At 43.7% G+C, this 21,260-nt stretch overlaps 1 protein-coding gene across 4 annotated transcripts in view; it reads right to left on the reverse strand.

Moving 5' to 3' along the window:
- Positions 1-20,922, reverse strand: part of LOC118375215 (protein NDRG3-like) — a 66,064-nt gene extending 45,142 nt beyond the window's left edge. For all 4 annotated transcript variants that reach the window (XM_035761731.2, XM_035761728.2, XM_052482743.1 and 1 more), the window contains exon 1: positions 20,765-20,922. The gene's annotated coding sequence lies outside the window, so the exon portion shown is untranslated. The remainder of the gene's footprint in view (positions 1-20,764) is intronic.
- Between the last annotated feature and the right edge of the window lie 338 nt (positions 20,923-21,260).

Consider the following 21,260-nt stretch of genomic DNA (forward strand, 5'->3'; position numbering starts at 1 on the left):
AATTACAGGCCTCTCATATTTTTAAGTGGGAGAACTTGCACAATTGGTGGCTGACTAAATACGGACGGACGGACACAGACAGTCACCAGATTCACAGGGAATACATTACAGCTTTCTACTATTTGTTAAACAGAAAACTGATACTGTATACCGATTGGGCTGAGTTTGCATGGGGTGTCCGTGGGTGGCTTTTTCCCGTTTTGGATGGGGTTCATGGCTTACTCATTTGTAGCAAAAAGTTGTCCAAATCAGATGTTGGGTACAGTATTTATTGAATATGATCTGAATCCTATGAATTAAAATTGCCAATAGGTTAATTTCTCAGCGATAAAATGTTATTTAAACAAAAAATGTGTCAGGAATGCCAATCTTACCAGTTTCTAACTACAGAAACATATTTATATAGTGGGTGTCAAAATACTCTGTCTTGTGCTTTTTGATGGTGGAACGACCCAGTGGTGTTGACTGAATCTTTCTGAAGTTCTAGTACACACAGAGTGAGAGGAAAACTGAAGAAATAGGAATTAGTGAAAGAGCGCAGGAAGAATCCTGTTAAAGAGTGATGGAGAGCACTAGGGAGAACATAAATGAAGTAATAACATGGAAAGGGAGCTTTGATGGAAGCATAAGTATTAAAAGGAGACCCATCAAACTCCCCACTGTATATTGTCAGTATAACCCAGTTCTATTTTATTTCCAATGTGAATGAGATTCAATTGCCGTACTACAACCTACTTATGTAAAACCCTAAATGGAACACTAGGGCAATTTTCAGCAATTCACTGGCAGACATTTGAACACTCACAGTGCACCAGGATCTCTAATATTATTGCACACTGAGGGTGCACTAAGAAAGGGAAAATAAATTACACTGATTGACATGCCAACTGCATACAACGCTGTGCTCAGACAGCCAACGTCATCTCCCTGTCCTGTCGCAGTAGGGGAGTATATCACACAGCGTGTCATCACTGTGTGACCAATGTCTGAATGGTAGAGTAGTGGTGAAATGAGCCAGAAGAGAATGGGACAACAATCTGGTGAAACAGGATCACAAGCAGTGGATGTCCTCCTTACTGTGATGAATGTCCAGTGATTTTGTGAACACGCCTCTCTCTCTGTGCTGCTCTGTCTTCTTAGTGAACATTGCCAAGTCTGTTCCAGTTCCAAATCTAACAAGGCAACAGTGAACATGTTGTCCAACACGAATTATGCAGCATGTGATTAACTGGTCCTTTGTAACTCAGTTGGTAGAACATGGCGCTTGTAATGCCAGGGTAGTGGGTTCCATTCCCAGGACCACCCATATGTTAAATGTATGCGTGCATGACTAAGTCACATTGGACAATAATTACTTTAGCTCCCGCCAATCAGTGTACTTTTGTATATGCCAGATCTCTAAGGCAAGACGCATCATTCACCCAAGTTGTCAAAATCGTCCAAGTGCTGTTGTAGATATCGTGTGACTAACATACGAACGGAGACAGATCCACAGTCCCCTCCCAGATTTCATTGTGGGGAACAATTATATGTGGGGTAGATGAGCACTCATTGTGTAGAGCCAGAGCAAGATGAACACTTGCCCTGATGATAACTGCCGGCATGCTTCTGTCACACAGTCTCTCACAAGCTCTCTCACACATAATCTGGAATGCATTTATCCAGACAGAAAACCAACTGATTTGAAAGTGTAGGCTGAAAATAGAAGGCAGCTTAGATGGGAGCTTTGATGAGCTCTTCAGCTTTGCTGCTCTTACCAGAGGGCAGAGAAGTCAACAGAGCCTGCCACTCAAATCTCTTTCCATAGTACTGAGTCAACAGCAAGCTATAAGTGGACAGGGGCAAAGCAAAATATAACAAATCTCAACTAAAAACCAGATCAGCCAAGTATACTGGATATTGGAGGAGATGAGGCAATATGCTTTCAAGGATTGGAGGTGGGATCCCACATTTCCTTCAATGTGGCAGAGCTAAAGTTGCACACAGCCAGGGGGACATCTGTAGTGGGGCTGAGGATGGATGCCCTGACCCAGAAGATTAAGGTTACTATAGACTCCACCAGGCTTTCACCTCACATTTGGTATGAAAGCTTGTAGAAGTTCTTGTCAGAAAGAGGCTAAAAGAATGTGGAGTATCCAAGTCAGCATACCACTGCTGGCTTGCTTCTGAAGCTAAGCAGGGTTGGTCCTGGTCACTCCCTGGATGAGAGACCAGATGCTGCTGGAAGTGGTGCTGGAGAGCCAGTAGGAGGCACTCTTTCCTATAGTCTAAAAAATATGCCAATGCCCCAGAGTAGTGATTGGGGACACTGCCCTGTGTAGGGTGCAGTCTTTCAGATGGGACGTTAAACAGGTGTCCTGACTCTCTGAGGTCATTAAAGATCCCATGGCACTTATCGTAAAAGTAGGGTTGTTAATCCCGATGTCCTGGCTAAATTCCCAATCTGGCCCTCAAACCATCACGGTCACCTAATAATGCCCAGTTTACAATTGGCTCATTAATCCCCCTCCTCTCCCCTGTAACTATTCACCAGGTCGTTGCTGTAAATGAGAACGTGTTCAGTCAATTTACCTGGTAAAATAACAGATAAATAAAAAAAGTATTTTGCCCCTCCCAACAATTGGAATAGGCACGTTCAAACAGAAGCTGAGATACGAAACCAAAACGCCAATTATTTTCCACGGGTGCCCACTTGGGGTAGTGTCATTTCAACCAAACTACATAGAAAATACATTTTTGAAATAGCAATTTTCTAAAATATAGTATACTAGCACCATAAATTAGCTTACTCTGTATAATTTGTGCTACTGAAGAGGGATGGAAGGGGCGGTTGATAAAAAATGAATCATAAAAACAGTCTACTCACAGCCAATCAGCCTGCCTACACTACTGACAGATCACTGGAGATGCTCTGAAGAATCCATTATTTCTCCCACCATGTTAAAATGAGCTCAATGGCTCTGTCAGACTATGCTAAGTGGTTCGCTTTTCAGAAGGAGAACAGTTCTGAATGGATGGCAGCCAAAGACAAAGAAATTAGTTTAAGACAACACAGGTCAAGAGAGTAAATAGCCACAGCGGCTTGCGGAGAGAAAAAGACGTGTAGAAAAATAAAAGAATAAGAGTGAAGTCGATGGATCTCGCAAGCTTCTGGATCATGCTGGAATATGACGAGTCACATGGGTGGAGAATCTACATCGACAGAGAAGACAATCATCCACCTTACATCCGACTGCACTTAACCTCTAAAAGTCAAAGCCTTTGGGGGTGGGTACTAAGCTAACATATGGAATTGTTTTAGGATGGTCACATTTAGCTATTTGGTTTAGAATTTTAGGACCCCTTTGGGCGAGCGGTGGGCCGATGTCAACGTTGTGAACAGAGTGCCCGATGGTGGGGGTGGGGTTATGGTATGGGCAGGCACAAGTTACAGACAATCAACACGATTGCATTTTATCGATGGCCATTTGAATGCACAGCGATACTATGTCCATGGCTTGCATACTCAGACATTCCACAGGCCACAATCAACAGCCTGATCAACTCTATGTGAAGGAAATATGCCATGCTGCATGAGGAAAATGGTGGTCACACCAGATACTGACTGGTTTTCTAATCCATACCTTTTTTGTAAGGTATCTGTGACCAACAGATTCATATCTGTATTCCAAGGCCTATGAAATTCATAGATTAGGGCCTAATTCAATATTCAATTGACTGATTTCCTTATATGAACTATAACTCAGTCAAATATTTTAAAATTGTTGCATGTTGCGTTTATATTTTTGTTCTGTATATTTATCATTATCGCATCAATTCAGGCAACGTGAGTGATGGCATACACATTTCATTGCTCTGGAGTCACAGCAACAGAGACACTGTCTGAAGCTGTGAGCCCTGGATGAGTCAGTCAGTGATGGTAGAATAACACAGACCTCTCACACAGATCGCCCTCTGAATCAGGGCACACACACACACACGACTGAGATGACCTTTCTCATAGAAAGATCACACAAATTACATTTCCCAACATGTCAATCACAAACCATGAGTCATATACACTAATGTCCTGTCCATGATGTCTTTCAACACAGGGTATGCTGCTCACATGTCAATTGTAATCTAATATAGCCTCATTTTCATAAAGGAAGAATAAGAAGAGACTAAAACAGTCTGTCAGCTGAGTTGATAATAAGAGTTTGAGAGAAGCAGACAGTAGAGGGTCAGTGCCAGGACTGTTGGGGACACAGAGTTGAGACTCCAGTGCAGACAATCAGTGCCGCTGTAATAGGCCTTTCCCAGACAGTCCCAATCTATGCCCCAGCCAGTCTTCTGCCTACTGTATATATGTCTCTCCTTTACCCTCCCGTTCAGCCCAGCACAATTCATAAGACTAAAGACATTAGCTAAGGATCACCAATCAATCACTTCCTGTAATGACCTACATACAGAGATGGAGAAATCTGGTTATTCCTACTGGGGGATACATCATGGTGACTGATAACCCAATTTTTCAAACAGATTTCAACATCTACCAGAACGAAACCTTGCGAGCAGTTGCCATGGTGACCAATCATCATCAGGCACGAGAAGAGACTGTTGGTTGTCCCCATTCCCCAACCACACAATTTAGATTCTAAAGGACCTCTATTAATGGAAAAGGGAAATTAAGAAGAGGAACCGAAATGTTAAAAGACGGGACAGGGAAAAACTAGAGGAGAGAGAAGCAAAGACAATATATAGACAGAGGGCAATTAAAGTGCAGTAATCTGCCAGCCTAATCACAGGGCTGATGGCTCGGTCACACTGCTAGGGTGCGTTATTAACACCCGCCACATACGGGTAGATTTTGACATTGGCGGGTAAGAATTTCTATTTCACCGGCCACATTGGCAGGTGGTCACAATTTTCGGGAACATGATTTATTTATTTTCGATCCACAGCCCAAATGTAGAAGTTGGTTGAATTGAGCTGATAGGTCACTAAAAACTGTGACTTTGTCCTAGTGTTACTTGGCTAGTCACACGCTAGGTTGTTTTTCAATATTAGTTTGAAATTTGCTTCAAAAGACCGCTAGTAGAACAGACATCACTGATAGACACGGAGTGCAGTTACCACGATAATGGCCTGCCACTTAAAAAGGAACAGCTAAAGACTCAAATATTTTGGGGTAAATTGTGCTTAACTGAGCATGGAACAGTCCAAAATCCTTTAATTCATTCAACTTTGTCATTTATTATAATTAAAACACTTAAATAATTGTAAACATCAACTTCCGTACTCCTTGAAAACAATGTCAGCGTTAGAGCCCTGAACTAATAATAATAATAAGCCGTATCACTCAGCATTTTGTTGTTCAGTTGTAGAACTGTTTCACTTTTCACTAGTGACTGGTATATTTTTTTTCCCCATCTACCTGCCACAGTGGCTGGTGGACCAAAAAGTAGAATTTCCCCACTCAGCCCTGCAGGCCTGGGCGGGAGACAGACCAAAGGGAGGGACAGAGTCAGAGTCGTGGGGTAGAGGGGCAGGACCACTGGCACTGCTAGTGGTCAATTACCTCCATTCACTGGACCCAGTGTGCAATCAGAGCCCATTTGAACTTCTCCTGGCCCACTGTCAGTCTGCAACTGTGCTTAAAATTAGAAACTGTACCAAACGAGCGCAGGGGACAGTATAGGTTTAAGTCTGAGCTCTGTCGGTCAATGGACCGGGTCCCCTAACCCTCACCCCCACTGAGCTTGCCCTGAAGGGTTCCACCACCATGCAAGGAAAATCCTGGCTAATGACCCAGTGCAAAATAAACAACAACAAAAAAACTCCATCACAGCAGGCTTTACTGGTTGATAATCTGTCTGACTTCTAATATGGTCTGAAATGGCAGCAATATTTCCTCTCAATTAACTTTATATTTGGATCCCCATTAGCGACAGTTAAAAAGTTATTCCATTGCAAATAGAAACACAATAAGGAGGCTATATACAAGGATTACCGGTACCAAGTCCATGTGCAGGGGTACCAGGTCGTTGAGGTTATACGTGACTAGACAATGAGGATAAATAAACAGTAGAAGCAGCGTATGGTACGAGTTCAAAAGTGCGTCTAAGCGTGGCTTCAATATGTATGCGTGTGTGTGTTGGAGTGTCAGTGTGTGTCCAGTGAGTGTGCATAGAGCCAATGCAAGCATGTCAGTGCAAAAAGGTGGTCAACGCAAATAGCCCAGGTAGCCATTTGATGAACTGTTCCGCAGTCTTATGGTTTGGGGGTAGAAGCTGTTCATGAGCCTTTTGGTCCCAGACTAGGCGCTCCGGTACCGCTTGCCATGCAGTAGCAGAGGGACCCGTCTATGACTTGGGTGGCTGGAGTCTGACAATTTATAGGACTTTCCTCTGACACCACCTGGTATGGAAGTCCTGAATGGCAGGGAGCTCGGCCTCAGTGATGTACTCGGCCATACGCACTATCCTATGTAGCGACTTGCGGTCGGATGCCAAGCAGTTGCCATATCAAGTGGTGATGCAACCAGCCAAGATGCTCTCAATGGTGCAACTGTATAACTTTGAGGATGTGAGGGCCAAAGCCTTTCAGCCTCCTGAGGGGGAAAAGGAGTTGTCGTGCCCTTTTCACGACTGTTGATGTGTTTGGACCATGATAGGTTATTAGTGACATGGACGCCTAGGAACTTGAAACTCAGCCCTCAGTTTCCTGTAGTCCTCGATCAGCTCCTTTGGCTTGCTGATGTTGAGTGAGAGGTTGTTGTCCTGTCACCTCACTGCCATTGTTGTTGATCAGGTCTAGCACTGTTGTGTCATCTGCAAACTTAATGACGGTGTTGGAGTCATGCGGAGTCAAGCAGTCATGGGTGAACAGGATGGGACTGACCACACACCCCTGAGGGGCCCCAGTGATGAGGGTCCGTGTGGCGGATGTGGTGTTGCCTACCCTCACCATCTGGAGGCAGCCCATCAGGAAGTCCAGCATCCATTTGCAGAGGGAGGGGTTTAATCCGAGGGTCCTTAGCTTAGTGATGAACTTGGCAGGCATTGTGGTGTTGAACGCTGAGCTGTAGTTAGTTTACAGCATTCTCACTTAGGCATTACTTGTGTCCAGGTGTGAAAGGGCTGTGTTGAGTGCAATGGCGTCATCTGTGGCTTTGTTGGGGTGGTATGCGAATTGGAGTGGGTCCAGGGTGTCTGGGATGATGGTGTTGATGTGAGCCATGACCAGCCTTTCAAAACATTTTATGGCTACAGATGTGAGTGCTACGGGTCGATAGTCATTTAGACAGGTTACCTTGTTGTTCTTGGGCACAAGGACTATGGTGGTCTGCTTGAAACATTTAGGTATTTATGTAACATTTAGGTTTGAGCCCAGGCAGGGGCGAGGAAACTGTCGTTAAGACACTAACAGCTTACAGACAGTAGGCAATTAAGGTCACAGTTATGAAAACTTAGGACACTAAAGAGGCCTTTCTACTGACTCTGAAAAACACAAAATAAAGATGCACAGGGCCCCTGCTCATCTGCGTGAACATGCCTTAGGCATGCTGCAAGAAGACATGAGGACTGCAGATGTGGCCAGGGCAATAAATCGCAATGTCCGTACTGTGAGACCCCTAAGACAGCGCCTCAGGGAGACAGGACGGACAGCTGATCGTCCTTGCAGTGGCAGACCATGTGTAACAACACCTGCACAGGATCGGTACATCCGGTACAACAACTGCCCGAGTTACACCAGGAACGCACAATCCCTCCAGTGCTCAGACTGTCCGCAATACGCGTTTGAGAGGCTGGACTGAGGGCTTGTAGGCCTGTTGTAAGGCAGGTCCTCACCAGACATCACCGGTGTCATGACGTTGGCCTGGGGGTAGGTTTATGACAGTCATAAATACCTCAGCCCCTTTTTCCTTTCTCTACCCTACTGATGTTACATTTGCAAACCCCTTGGTTAATATCAGAAGGTGGGGGGGGGGGAATGAACTATATTCTGGTAATCGGACCAATTGAACATATGCAGTGGTACTTAATGAATATGATGTCAGTTCGGTTGTCATTTGAGACATTCTCATCAATGATAAGATGACAAACTCTAAAGTGGAAAGTCTACACAGAGTTATCGGATTCACATGGAATTGTTGTTCAATTTAAAATGTTTGAATATGAAATAATTCGTGATGGGATGAAATGTGATTTTAGCTTCTAAAATGTGAGAATTGGGTTTTTGTAAGGTTAGGGCTCTGCTCAATCAGTGGCCCGCCCCTGTGAAGAGTCATGGGTTATAAAACTTTTCAGACACATCCTTCTCGCTCCACTATATGACGACAATATGACCTCTTGTTCCGAGGATGTGAGGACGAAGGTCCGATGTCAGAATGGATCAGCTAATAACTACAGAACGAAGCCAACATCCGCGTGAGCTTTGGTTGCGAATGTTATGAACTTTAAACTCTTATTCACTACAGAAGTGATACCTCCTAGCCGATGAGTTAGCAACAGCAGCTGCAAACGAAGGTTAGGAAGGAACAGACAAGACTATTCCGTCTATCACACACTGACGTTACTACAACGTATCCAATTGAACACCAGAGACATTCTTCAAAGGACAAAGGACTCTGTTTGGCAACACGGCCTTCCATCTACCACCAACCTACTGAAGCGCAGCTCAGAGTAAATATTTATTGCATTTTCCTTTTCCAAATGGGCAGTAATTTAGAATGCATAAGATACTGTATTTACAATAGCACAGCTTCTTCCTTTGTTACTCTCTTCCCGCTCTTTCACTCAAACCAGACCCTTTTCTTTTGTGTAACAAGCTGTCTTATATGTTCCGCCCGCTAGGGACGATTTCCTTTATGACGTCATTTGTAATCAAGTTATGATTAATTATGTGTATTTCTGTGTGATTAGTTAGGTATTTAGTAAATAAATCATTAAACCCAATTTTGTATTGCCGATTCAACTTGTTAGCCAGGGTTCGTGAAGATAACCAAGAATTTACAACTTTCAGATGAGACCGAATTAAGGTGACGATTAATATTGACTGCTATTGATGTAAAATATTACTAGGTCTTTTAAGAGTTTATTCGCTTTGTATAGGACTACAATCTTGTCCCTGACATCCTTGGAGAGCTCTTTGGTCTTGGCCATGGTAGAGAGTTTGGAATCTGATTGATTGCTTGCTTCTGTGGACAGGTGTCTTTTATATAGGTTACAAACTGAGATAAGGAGCACTCCCTTAAAGAGTGTGCTCCTAATCTCAGCACGTTACCTGTATAAAAGACACCTGGGAGCCAGAAATCTTTCTGATTGAGAGGGGGTCAAATACTTATTTCCCTCATTAAAATACAAATCAATTTATAACATTTTTGACATGCGTTTTTCAGGATTTTTGTTGTTGTTATTCTGTCTCACTGTTAAAATAAACCTACCATTAAAATTATAGACTGATCATTTTTGTCAGTGGACAAACGTACAAAATCAGCAGGGGATCAAATACAGTGAGGGGGAAAAAGTATCTCCATGAGAATTATGACACCACTGAGTCATTCATTCACACCCTGTTTAACAGTCGAATGCTTCTCCCTTCACGTCAAAACCTGCTTTGGCCACATTTTAGCCTAGAAAATAATGAGACCTTACAGACTGTCAAAACTAATTTCACAGACATCAGATTTTGTCCTAAAATACATGTGACAGGTCCTTCTTGGCTTGAAGAGAAACATGGGCATATACACAGACAATAAACAAACCAGTGTGTGAAATAGCTCGGCAACTGCCGTTAGTGTTGAGGTGTTCCGTCTGTCAACCATAGCTGCTTAAGTAAATGGACCCAGTGTATGGGCTGAAGCCCAGTGCCACGTTACTTTATTAAAGATGTATGGAGGCCAGGGGGGAGATGACGAAGACAGAGGCTCTCCAGGCTAACTTAAACAAGTCTGTGTGTGTGGGTGGTTACCATTAGCGTCACATGAGGGGAAAGAGACTAACATTCAACCACTTTGTCATGGAGTTCATTTCAAAAGAAGAACTGTCATTCCACAGATACAGCAAGATCAAAATAAAATTCAGTAGAAGGGCTGGATTTTGGATTTTTTTTTTTTTATAACAACTTGAAGCCACACTATCAGTATTCCATACAATATTTAACAGCCCCTCAGCAGAAGTGCAGGCCAGAGTAGCGCTTCACTACAGCAAGCTCACCAGCTCCATCCCTTTAACACACAAGTCACACAACAGCAGGGCTTCTTTATTCCAGTGCAGCCCCTTCAAATGGTGACCCTCTCCCCTGGGTCAGATGTGCTGGCCAAGCAGCAGCCAAGAGAGTTAAGCTCAAGGTCGAGCTCAGGTTTCCCTTTGCCTCCGGCTCCCTGGTGACAACCCGGGTCATATTCTCAGAGCAGGGCACAGGACAGGATCCACCTGTGGAGAGCTGCCAAGCACCTGTGTATGCAACTGCCACCGGGGAAAACAATAGTCAGCTCCCGAGTGGCACAGTGGTCTAAGGCAATGCATCTCGGTTCTAGAGGCGTCACTACAGACACCCTGGTTCGAATCCAGGCTGTATCTCAACCAGCCGTGATTGGGAGTCCCATAGGGCAGCACACAATTGGCCCAGCATCGTCCAGGTTTGGAAATAAGAATTTGTTCTTAACTGACTTGCTTAGTTAAATAAAAAATAGAAATGAGGGGGCATGTCTGTATGAGTGCCAGGACAGCCAGGATGCAAGTAGCATACGGGTGGCAGGCTAAGCACTGCAAAGCGAATCATCTACAATAATATCAAAGGTTGTTATTCAAGACACAACAGTGCAGATCAGGGTTCCAGTTATATCTGTTCAATCAAACCCTCCACACTATGAGTGTTAGTGGATTTTGAAGAAACTTGGACATCTACTTCAAAAGAGCGGAAAGGTTGGCAAAATAGAGACACTGGATTTGTTAGGATAATAGTTCATTCCTGCCATTAAGGTAAGGAGAGGTAGACTAGCACTGACACAAAGCAGCCAGGATCGGCCACAGGGGAGGTACAAGGTTACGTGAAACGCCAAGCAAAACAGAATATTCATTATGAGTCGCAGGGTAATGTGTAAATGTTAGCTCCTTCCTTTGCGTTGCTTTGAATTCCCCACCCCATCGCTCTGATTAACTGGGCTTACTGATACACAAGCCCAGGGACCTTTTTCTCCAGTGCAAAACTGACAAGTTTGCCATTTGGTTAGGAAAAAAATCTAACTATAGAAATCAAATTACTGTGCTCAGTGTAGATTACATGTGGATTTATTTTTAGCTTTTCAGCTACTGTCAGGAAGTAGCCAGTGTTTCCTTTATTCTGTAAGACAAACACTGCGCAAAACAGTCTTGTTTGGGTAGCCTAATTGGTAAGTGCCACAGCAAAGCTCCATACCTGGCACCTGTGTGCAGTGCCGTTACTGGTAAATCCGCTTCCTGTGGCTTTAGATCCTTAGCAGGGTGCTGGGGGACAATTTGATACGTTTGATTGTATGACAATCTCTGACACTGGGGAGTTATCCTAAAGGGGAAGAGGAGATTCTCAGTTGGCAAAAGAGAGCGGGAATATCAGGCTACCGATGTGACGGGCTGGGCTACCTCCCCACAAGCAGCGTCCTTTCCCAAGGCCCAACAGCTGGAGCTCAGGACAACACAGGACTCCTGGGGAGATGACACACCGATTGTCAACCATTGTGTATCAAACAATTCCACAAGGTCAAAGTGTAATATTGAGGTTGATGCTGCCATTACTGTAGGCTTAAGGTTGTTACAAGCTTTCCTCAGTCGAACGACTCGCATGGGCACCTTTGTCCACATCGTCGTTGCGTTCCACCCAGAGGAAGTCCACCTTGTCTAGTGTATATCCATTAGGGGGCCATTGGGGAACCAGACTAGCTTACCAAGCAAGAAGGCACTCTGCAGCTAGTGACGACATTCAAACTTCCGGATCCGGTGGTTATGCCTTTTTGTTTACAAATGTTAACTTGCTAGCTAGCTACCCACCTGTCGTTCCCATAGCAACGATTAAAACATTTCCAAACCAGAAACCGTGGATTGATGGCAGCATTCGCGTGAAACTGAAAGCGCGAACCACTGCTTTTAACCAGGGAAAGGTGACCGGAAACATGACCGAATACAAACAGTGTAGCTATTCCCTCCGCAAGGCAATCAAACAAGCTAAGTGTCAGTATAGAGACAAAGTAGAGTCACAATTCAACGGCTCAGACACAAGAGGTTTGTGGCAGGGTCTACAGTCAATCGCGGATTACAAAAAGAAAACAAGCCCCGTCTCAAACCAGGATGTCTTGCTCCCAGGCAGACTAAATAACTTTTTTGCCCGCTTTGAGGACAATACAGTGCCACTGACACGGCCCGCAACCAAAACATGCAGACTCTCCTTCACTGTAGCCGACGTGAGTAAAACATTTAAACGTGTTAACCCTCGCAACGCTGCAGGCCCCGAAGGCATCCCCAGCCGTGCCCTCAGAGCATGCACAGACCAGCTGGCTGGTGTGTTTACGGACATATTCAATCAATCCTTATCCCAGTCTGCTGTTCCCACATGCTTCAAGAGGGCCACCATTGTCCCTGTTCCCAAGAAAGATAAGGTAACTGAGCTAAACGACTACTGCCCCGTAGCACTCACTTCCGTCATCATGAACTGCTTTGAGAGACTAGTCAAGGAACATATTACCTCCACCCTACCTGACACCCTAGACCCACTCCAATTTGCTTACAGGCCAAATAGGTCCACAGACGATGCAATCTCAACCACACTGCCAAAACCCATCTGGACAAGAGGAATACCTATGTGAGAATGCTGTTCATCGACTACAGCTCAGCATTTAACACCATTGTACCCTCCAAACTCGTCATCAAGTTCGAGACCCTGGGTCTCGACCCCGCCCTGTGCAACTGGACTTCCTGACCGGCCGACCCAGGGGGTGAGGGTAGGTAACATCTCCACCCCGCTGATCCTCAACACTGGGGCCCCACAAGGGTACGTTCTGAGCCCTCTCCTGTACTCCCTGTTCACCCACAACTGCATGGACATGCACGTCTCCAACTCAATCATCAAGTTTGCGGACGGCACTACAGTGGTAGGCTTGATTACCAACAACGACGAGGGCCCTCTGAGTGTGGTGTCAGGAAAATAACCTCACACTCAATGTCAACAAAACAAAGGAGATGATTGTAGACTTCAGGAAACAGCAGAGGGAGCACCCCCCTATCCACATCGATGGGACAGTAGTGGAGAGGGTAGTAAGTTGTGTACGCCGAGGAACTTATCACGGACAAACTGAATTGGTCCACCCACACAGACAGCGTCGTGAAGAAGGCGCAGCAGTGCCTCGTCAACCTCAGGAGGCTGAAGAAATTCGGCTTGTCACCAAAAGCACACAAACTTCTACAGATGCACAATCGAGAGCATCCTGTCGGGCTGTATCACCGCCTGGTACGGCAACTGCTCCCCCCACAACCATAAGGCTCTCCAGAGGGTAGTGAGGTCTGCACAACGCATAACCGGGGGCAAACTACCTGCCCTCCAGGACACCTACACCACAGGAAGGCCATAAAGATCATCAAGGACATCAACCACCCGAGCCACTACCTGTTCACCCTGCTATCATCCAGAAGGCGAGATCAGTACAGGTGCATTAAAGCAGGGACCGAGAGACTGAAGAACAGCTTCTATCTCAAGGCCATCAGACTGTTAAATAGCCACCACTAACATTGAGTGGCTGCTGCTAACACACTGACTCAACTCCAGCCACTTTAAATAATGGGAATTGATGTCAAATATATCACTAGCCACTTTAAGCAATGCTAATTAATATAATGTTTACATACCCTACATTACTCATCTCACATGTATTTACTGTACTCGATACCATCTACTGCATCTTGCCTATGCCGCTCTGTACCATCACTCATTCATATATTTTTATGTACATATTCATTATCCCTTTACACTTGTGTATAAGGTAGTAGTTTTGGAATAGTTAGGTTAGATTACTCGTTGGTTATTACTGCATTGTCGGAACTAGAAGCACAAGCATTTCGATACACTCGCATTAACATCTGCTAACTATGTGAATGTGACATATAAATTAGATTTTTACATGTCTGGTGTTCTATGCTTCAACACTACTTTTTAGCCTAGGAAACATGTCCCTATGAATTGCAACAGCTTGAACAGTTCTTACAACTCGACAGAGAAAAGGCAAGGTTCGTCCACTGAACACTTCAAGAGGAGATGGAGAAAACAGATCTCCGTTAAAAACACCAGTACTGGGCTCCCCCTCATTCACACCAGCTTGATTTTACTGCGTGTGGGGGGCAAGGTTTTCATATAGTTTGCAGGTCAATAGCACATTTAACAGTCCTCAATAGATTTGACTTCCAGCTTGTGTCAACAGCTTTACAATTTATGACATATAGTGTCTTCGGAAAGCATTCAGACGCCTTGACTTTCCCACATTTTGTTAGATTACAGCCTTATTCTAAACTGGATTAAAAAGTCCCCCCTCAATCTACACACAATACCCTATAAATGACAAAACAAAAACAGGTTTAGAAATCTTTACAAATGTTATGACATTTTCATAAGTATTCAGACCTTTGACCCAGTACTTTGTTGAAGCACCTTTGGCAGCGATTACAGCAGAATCTTCTTCTGTATGACACTACAAGCTTAGCACATCTGTATTTGGGGATTTTATCCCATTATTCTCTGCAGATCCTCTCAAGCTCTGTCAGGTTGGATGGAGAGTGTTGCTGCACAGCCATTTTCAGGTCTCTCCAGAGATGTTCGATCTGATTCAAGTCCGGCTCTGGCTGGGCCACTCAAGGACATTCAGAGACTTGTCCCGAAGCCACAAATGCGTCATCATGGCTGTGTTCTTAGGGTGGTTGTCCTGTTGGAAGGTGAATCTTCGCTCCAGTCCCTGCCACTGAAAAACATCCGCACAGCATGATGCCGCCACCACCACACTTCACCGTAGGGATGGTGCCAGGTTTCCTCCAGACGTGACATTCAGGCCAAAGAGTTAAATCTTGGTTTAATCAGACCAGAGAATCTTGTTTCTCATGGTCTGAGTCCTTTAGGTGCATTTTGGCAAACTCCAAGCGTGCTAACATGTGCCTTTTAATGAGGAGTAGCTTCTGCCTGGCCAATCTACCATCAAGGTCCGATTGGTGGTGTGCTGCAGAGATGGTTGTCCTTCTGCAAGGTTCTCCCATCTCCAGAGGAACTCTTGAGCTCTGGCAGTGACCATTGGAGTCTTGGTTACCTCCCTGACCAAGGCCCTTCTCCCCCTGATTGCTCAGTTGGGCCAAGTGGCCAGCTCTAGGAAGAGTCTTGGTGGTTCCAAATGTCTTCCATTTAAGAAAGATGGAGGCCACTGTGTTCTTTGGGGGACCTCCGATGCTGCAGAATTCTTAAATAGATAGGTGTGCGCCTTTCCAAATCATGTCTATTCAATTTACCACAGGTGGACTCCAATCAAGTTGTTAGAAACATCTCAAAGATGATCAACAGAAACAGGATGCACCGGAGCTCAATTTCAAAACTCATAGCAAAGGGTCTGAATACTTCCATTAAAAACAAAATACCTTATTTACATAACACATTTGCAAAAACATATAAAAACCTGTTTTCGCTTTGACATTAGATTGCTGAGGATTTTTACACTTTTAAAATCCATTTTTGAATAAGGCTGTAACGTAACAAAATGTGGAAAAAGTCAAGGGGTCTGAATACTTTAAGGCACTGTACATCTTCATATATAACCCAACAGTTACCATGAATATTATCAAAGGAACATCTCTGTTGGGGGTTAAGACTGTCACACAGTATACCAACATAGACAATTATATGCATCCTGCTATGGTACATGGGTGAAAATGGTTGTCCAGCTGTAGACAATAAGGCTAGACCCTAAAGACATTTACCAATCAACATAACACAAGGCTGTACATTTTCATGTGTAGTGGCCTTTCAAAGGAGACCTTCCTGTGGGAGAGAATGAGTGTCCAGCTTTAGACAATAAGGACAGAACCCAAAGACATTAGCCTCATCTAGCTCATGTACAAAGCAGTACACATTTACAGAGTGACTGATTCAGAACAGTAGTAGTTTTAGTACAAATAACTATCTAAAAAGGTCTGCAAATGTCTATCACAAGAAGAAATCCCAGAAAAGGAAAACATAATGTCCCTGACAAATGGGAGACATTGATCAGGAGGAATAGACACCAGCCATGGTACCATGACATCATAGACTGCCTTTGCTGGACACTGCTGCTGTTGTTTCTGTAACTCTTCCACCCGCTGCTTGGATCCTCAGCTGTCTTCCTCTACCGGCCACTGGAGCTGGGTCAGAGGTTGATTGAGATGAACCAGGCCGGGGAGATGATGAACCAAGGGGCAATGAACCACCCTAGATGAGCTGCAAAAAGCACCACCCACCTCAAAGCAGATGGTGAATATATTAGAATACGTCGCAATAACTTTTAAACATCGCCATTGGCTCCTTAGAGTTAAAATGATTGCTCAAAGGAACGGAGTCCATAAACATCTCAAACTAATTAATACATGCACACACTCCATTGTCTGTTTTCAAATGTTTGAACTAGCCCTGCTAATCATGTTGATAACACAGGCACTAAATAATTGCACGAGGCAAATCTCAAACTAAAATCACAAAAAAAGGAAGCTTGCAAGTAGAATAGTAAGTAGTAGTACGACCTACATTGATTGCGTGTTTATACCAGAAGGGATATTGAAAAATATGTAGACACAGGGGCGGGACTTTGTTGCAAACCTCACTCAATACTGCCCCGGAAGGTATCCTAGTGGTTAGAGCGTTGGGCCAATAACCGGAAGGTTGATGGATCAAATCCCCTAATTGACAAGGTAAAAATCTGTAGTTCTGCCCTTGAGCAAGGCACTGTTCCCCGGGCGCCGAAGATGTGGATTAAGGCAGCCACCTGCACCTCTCTGATCCAGATTAAAATGTGGAAGAGACATTTCAGTTGTACAACTGACTAGGTATTTCCCTTGACCAGTCAAGGAATAATAAATCAGCTCTCATTTCAGGTAAAAAAAAGTTGAATGCCGACACTTTTATGACGAAAAGCGACATTGCAACACTGTGCTGCGCTCTGTAGGGTCCATTTCTGAAGGGTACAAGATCAGCCTTTAATCACAATTTTTTTAATTACAGCTATCAACCAGCCCCAGCAGTTAACAGAAAAAAATGTAAACGAATAAACCACATGAACAACATTATGTAATCTGGACCAGAGGATAACATTTTCACTATTGTTTACATACAGTAGTCCTGCCTTCTTCCCCCACCCCACTAGCTCAGAGCAGAGCTTGGCAAAGACCTCCCCAAGGACAGCAACAGAAATAGAATCAAGGATGGAGGAGGTAACAAGGGCAGCCAATGGAATGGAAAGAGACCATACAATAGCTTCTACATGGCCAGGGTGCAGGTGAAAGGATGGGCAGAGTAAAGAGAGGCCAGGTTTATAAAATAAACAAACATTACACATACTGAAGGATTAGTGGACATATGTTGTAGCAGCGGCAGATTTAGAGTGGGATTTGGACCCAGTCCAAATCCCCACTCAGATTTCCTACACCAGAGAACTGCAACAACTAACACACAAAATCAGAAACCTGGAAAATTCAGAGCAAGTACAGTAGAAGGTTTTGCGCGTTTCTGTAGCAGAGGAGGGAGGGGGCATCATCGCTTGCCATTGCCAAAAACTCCCACCTGTTCTGGGTAGAGCGTAAGTACGGGCCCAGACTAGAGGTCGACCGATTATGATTTTTCAATGCCAATACCGATTATTGGAGGACCAAAAAAGCAGATACCGATTAATCTAACTATTTTTATTTATTTGTAACAATGACCATTACAACAATACTGAATTAACACTTATTTTAACTTAATATAATACATCAATAAAATCAATTTAGCCTCATAAATAATGAAACATGTTCAATTTGGTTTAAATAACGCAAAAACAAAAAGTGTTGGAGAAGAAAGTAATATGTGCCAATATGCAATAGGTGCCATGTAAAAATGTGTGCCATGTAAAAAAGCTAATGTTTAAGTTCGTTGCTCAGAACATGAGAACATATGAAAGTTGGTGGTTCCTTTTAACATGAGACTTCATTATTCCAAGGTAAGAGGTTTTAGGTTGTAGTCAATATAGTATTTATAGGACTATTTCTCTCTATACCATTTGTATTTCATATACCTTTGACTATTGGATGTTCTTATAGGCACTATAGTATTGCCAGTGTAACAGTATAGCTTCCGTCCCCCACCTCACCATTACCTGGGCTCGAACCAGGAACACAATCTACAACAGCCACACTCGAAGCATCGTTACCCATCGCTCCACAAAAGCCGCTGCGCAAGGGCAATAACTACTCCAAATCTAAAAGCGAGTGACGTTTGAAACCGTAGTAGCGCACACCCAGCTAACTAGCTAGCCATTTCACATTGATTACACCAGCCATTAGGCTTGAAGTCATAAACAGTGCTGTTTTTGCCAGCAGCTCTTCGCAAGATGCACTAAAGTGCTGGTTGAATGAATATGGGCCTGCTGCTGCTCAGTCAGACTGCTCGATCAAAATCAGACTTAATTAAAACATAACACACAGAAATACGAGCCTTTGGTCATTAATATGGTCGAATCCGGAAACTATCATTTCGAAAACAAAACGTTTATTATTTCAGTGAAATATGTAACCGTTCTGTATTTTATCTAATGGGTGGGTGGCATCCCTACGTCTAAATATTCTTGTTACATTGCACAACCTTCAATGTTATGTCATAATTACGTAAAATTCTGGCAAATTAGTTTGCAATGAGCCAGCCAGGCAGACCAAACTGTTACATATACCCTGACTCTCCGTGCAATGAACGCAAGAGAAATTACACAATTTCACCTGGTTAATATTGCCTGCTAAACTGGATTAGTAGTTATAACTAGTGATTATGATCGATTGTTTTTTATAAGATAAGTTTAATGCCACTAGCAATTTACCTTGGCTTCTACTGCATTCGCGTAACAGGCAGGCTACTCGTGGAGTGCAATGGTTAGAGTTAACCGTTGGACTAACGTCACTGGCCATTCCGATTAATCGGTCAACCTCTAGCCCAGACACACCAATAGCGTTTGCTGGCCGAGAGCACTTAGCACCTCTGAACGCAATTTGCGAACCGAGTGCCGATTGTACGTGTAGAATCACAAAACAATGAGTCAGTCAGACGTCTCCAGCGGGTGGTCCCTAAAACAGCGGGCTGAGCGATTGCCAGATGAACGCTATATCCACATTCAGTGCGAGTTGCACGAGCATTAACAGTTCCAAAGACTATAGCATTACCCAAGCAAACAAGGGTATATTTTAAAAGTACAAAAAAAATAACAGTCCCTGTGTGTCTGTACACCTCATCAAGGGCAATTGTTTGTAGAGTTACTGTAGGGTAAGTAGCAGAGGCCATCTGGACTCCTAAACAGTTGTCACTAATCGCATTGACTTTGCTGGCATTTGTTTGTGTTTTTTGATCTCCATTTCTCTTGGTTAGCAGCACGAATACACAATCCAAGGGACACATTACTGGGGGATCAAATGCCATAGCTACATGTAAATACCAAAATAAAGGAAACAAACTTAGTGTCTTAATAGGGCATTGGGCCACCAGGACAGCTTCAATACACCTTGGCATAGACTTTACAAGTGTCTGGAACTCTATTGGAGAGATGCGATGACATTCTTCCACGAGAAAATCCATCATTTGTTAATGACACACACACACAGACACACACTACAAACCCTTTTGAGACCCTTCTTTCAAAGTCACTAAGCTCCCTTCTAGCCATGGTAGCCCCCAAAAAATGGCAGCTGGGCATATTTATACATTTAAATCATTTAGCAGACTCTTATCCAGAGCCAAATGCAGTAGTGAGTGCATACATTTTCATAAAATGTTAAGTACATGACCATTAGCATGATGGGATCTTAATTAACTCAGGAACCACACCTGTATGAAAGCATCTGCTTTCAATATACTTTGTATCCCTCATTTACTCAATAAATGTCCTTTATTTTGGCAGTTACTTAAAGGGCATCATTGTTCTTCTGCAAAGGGCTTGCTCTAACTAACCAGACAGTGACAGTCCACCTCCCCATATGACTTGCTCGGTGTTCTGAATGTCATGAAAGGAATAACCTATCACCCTATAGATAAATACACAACCAAGATAGGCCTAGTTATAGGGGAAATGGCTAATGTCAGGGGTGTACTGTCGCCTAGATAGCATCTCAAGTCCAATAGCTAGCTAGAAAAGCTCCAAAAACATGCTCTTCCAACCAACCTCTGCTGTGCTGTTCTACTGTTAGCTATTTATAGTCCGTTGAGTAACGACTGGACGTTAGTAGCAAGACAACTAAACCACCATGTGTGAAAATGACAGTAAATTAATGAGATCGACAAAAACGTTAGGCTTCATAATCAGATAGTTAACCAGCCACCAACAACCAGCTAGCTAACACATACTGTAGCTGCTAGCTAGCTGGCTTGAGAACGCACTTCACCAAACCTTTGGCTAACAAAATCAGCTAGCTAACGTTATAACTACTGCCACACAAATGTAACACTAGGACGCCCTTTTAAGGTGGCTACACGCTCTTTATATCCAATAATTGACCTTTTGTGCCATGTTACTCACCCGTTGACTTTTGATAAAACCGTGGAAATAGCAAGGTCTGACTGGCTGTCTCGTAGTGCTCCGAATCACTCGATTCCAATATGCCAACTGAAAACACTACTCTAAACTGACATACATTCAAGGCGGACCTTTTCAATGCGGAAAGGGAGGGGGGGGCAGCTCCCATGATTTTTCATTCACCAGCATGACCAGAACGAGTGTGGTAGGAGCTATATTATGACTTCTCTCAGCAGTCTAAATCTGTCCTGTACAATACAATGTTTTTAAATCGAATACCTGTATGACTTCGTTAATTTCCCTAGTCTAATTCTGGGTATTGTAAGATCATTTGCATGATATACATGACCAAAAGTATGTATATGACGATGACGATGTCACGTTGAAAGTCACTAAGCTCTTCAGCAAGGCCATTCTACTGCCAATGTTTGTCTATGGAGATTGTATGGCTGTGTGCTCAATTTAATACACCAACGGGTGTCTGAAATTGCCAAATCCA

The sequence above is a fragment of the Oncorhynchus keta genome, chromosome 28 (genome assembly GCF_023373465.1).
Source record: "Oncorhynchus keta strain PuntledgeMale-10-30-2019 chromosome 28, Oket_V2, whole genome shotgun sequence".
NCBI lineage: Eukaryota > Metazoa > Chordata > Actinopteri > Salmoniformes > Salmonidae > Oncorhynchus > Oncorhynchus keta.